At 46.3% G+C, this 2,500-nt stretch overlaps 1 protein-coding gene across 1 annotated transcript in view; it reads left to right on the top strand.

Annotated features, from left to right (window-relative positions):
• The window catches only part of LOC122263161 (putative 3',5'-cyclic phosphodiesterase pde-5), a gene marked incomplete in the record, with an annotated part of 103,598 nt that overhangs the window by 98,935 nt on the left and 2,163 nt on the right, over nt 1–2,500 (top strand).

Raw genomic sequence — 2,500 nt, forward strand, 5'->3', positions numbered from 1 at the left:
GACACAGACACACAAGACAGACACACAAGACACAGACACACAAGACAGACACACAAGACACAGACACACAAGACACAGACACACAAGACAGACACACAAGACACAGACACACAAGACAGACACACAAGACACAGACACACAAGACAGACACACAAGACACAGACACACAAGACAGACACACAAGACACAGACACACAAGACAGACACACAAGACAGACACACAAGACACAGACACACGAGACACAGACACACAAGACACAGACACACAAGACACAGACACACAAGACACAGACACACAAGACAGACACACAAGACACAGACACACAAGACAGACACACAAGACACAAAAACACAAAACACACAGAGACAAGACACAAGAAGAGTAGACACCAGACACAGACACACAAGACAGACACACAAGACACAGACACACAAGACACAGACACACAAGACACAGACACACAAGACACGGGACAACAACAGACACACAAGACAGACACACAAGGACAGAACACAAGACACAGACACACAAGACAGACACAAGACAGACACACAACACAGACACACACACAGGCACACAACAAACACAAGACACACAGACACACACACACAGACACACAAGACACAGACACACAACACACAGACACAAGACAGACACAAAGACACAGACACAACACAGGCACACAAACACAGACCACACACACAGACACACAACACAGACAACACACACAAGCACAAGACACACAAGACACAACACACAAGACACAGACACAGACAGACATACAGACAGACACAAACACAGACACACAGACAGACACAGACAGACACAGACACACAAGACACAGACACACAAGACACACACACACAACACACACACAAGACACAGACACAACAACACAACACAGACACAACACACAACACAAGACAGACACACAACACACAAACACAGACAACACACAAGACACAGACACACAAGACACAGACACACAAGACACAGACACCCACGAAACAGCCAACCACGAAACACACACCACAGACACACACACCCTAGACAGACACACACGACACACACACACAAGACACACACACACACGACACAACAACACAGACAAGAACACAGACAGAAACACACAAGACACAGACACACAAGACACAGACACACAGACCACACAACAACACGACAACACAGACACAGACACAACAACACAGACACACAAGACACAACACAAGACAGACACAACACAACACACAAGACAACACACAAGACAGACACACAAGACACAGACAACAAGACAGACACACAAGACACAGACAAACAGACAAACACACACAAGAAACAGACACACAAGACACAGACACACAAGACACAGACACACAAACACACAGACAACACACACACAAGACACAACACAAACAGTCACAGACACACAAACACACACACACAAGACAACACACAGACACAGACCACAACACAGACACAAGACACAGGCACACAAGACACATGACCCAAGACACAGACACACGAACACAGACACACACAGACACAGACACACAAGATACACACACAGACACAAAACACACAGACACACAAGACACAGACACATAACACACAGACACATGACACAGACACATCACACACAGACACATGACACAGACACACAAACAACAGACAACACAACACAGACACACAGACAGACACAACAACACACAACACAACACAAACAGTCACAAACACACAGACACAGACACACAAGCACAGACACAGACACACAAGCACAGACACAGACACACAAGCACAGAAACATACACACAAGCACAGACACAGACACACAAGCACAGACACAGACACACAAGCACAGACACAGACACACAAGCACAGACACAGACACACAAGCACAGACACAGACACACAAGCACAGACACAGACAGACACACACAACACACACACACAAAACACAGACACACACGAGACACACACACACAACACACAGACACACACACACACACAAGACACACACACACAACACACAGACACACAACACACAGACACACAAGACACAGACACACAACACACAGACACACAATATACAGACACACAAGACACAGACACACAACACACAGACACACAAGACACAGACACACAAGACACAGACACACAACACACAGACACACAAGACACAGACACACAAGACACAGACACACAACACACAGACACACAAGACACAGACACACAATATACAGACACACAAGACACAGACACAAGACACAGACAACACAAGACACACAAGACACAGGCACACAAGACACAGACACACGAGACACAGACACACAAGACACAGACACACAAGACACACACACACAAGACAGACACACAAGACACAGACACACAAGACACAGACACACAAGACACAGACACACAACACACAGACACACAACACACAGACACACAAGACACAGACACACAACACACAGACACACAAGACACAGACACACAAGACAG

The sequence above is a fragment of the Penaeus japonicus genome, unplaced genomic scaffold (genome assembly GCF_977035675.1).
Source record: "Penaeus japonicus unplaced genomic scaffold, GWHDUDI00000001_assembly GWHDUDI00000019, whole genome shotgun sequence".
In the NCBI taxonomy this organism is placed as follows: domain Eukaryota; kingdom Metazoa; phylum Arthropoda; class Malacostraca; order Decapoda; family Penaeidae; genus Penaeus; species Penaeus japonicus.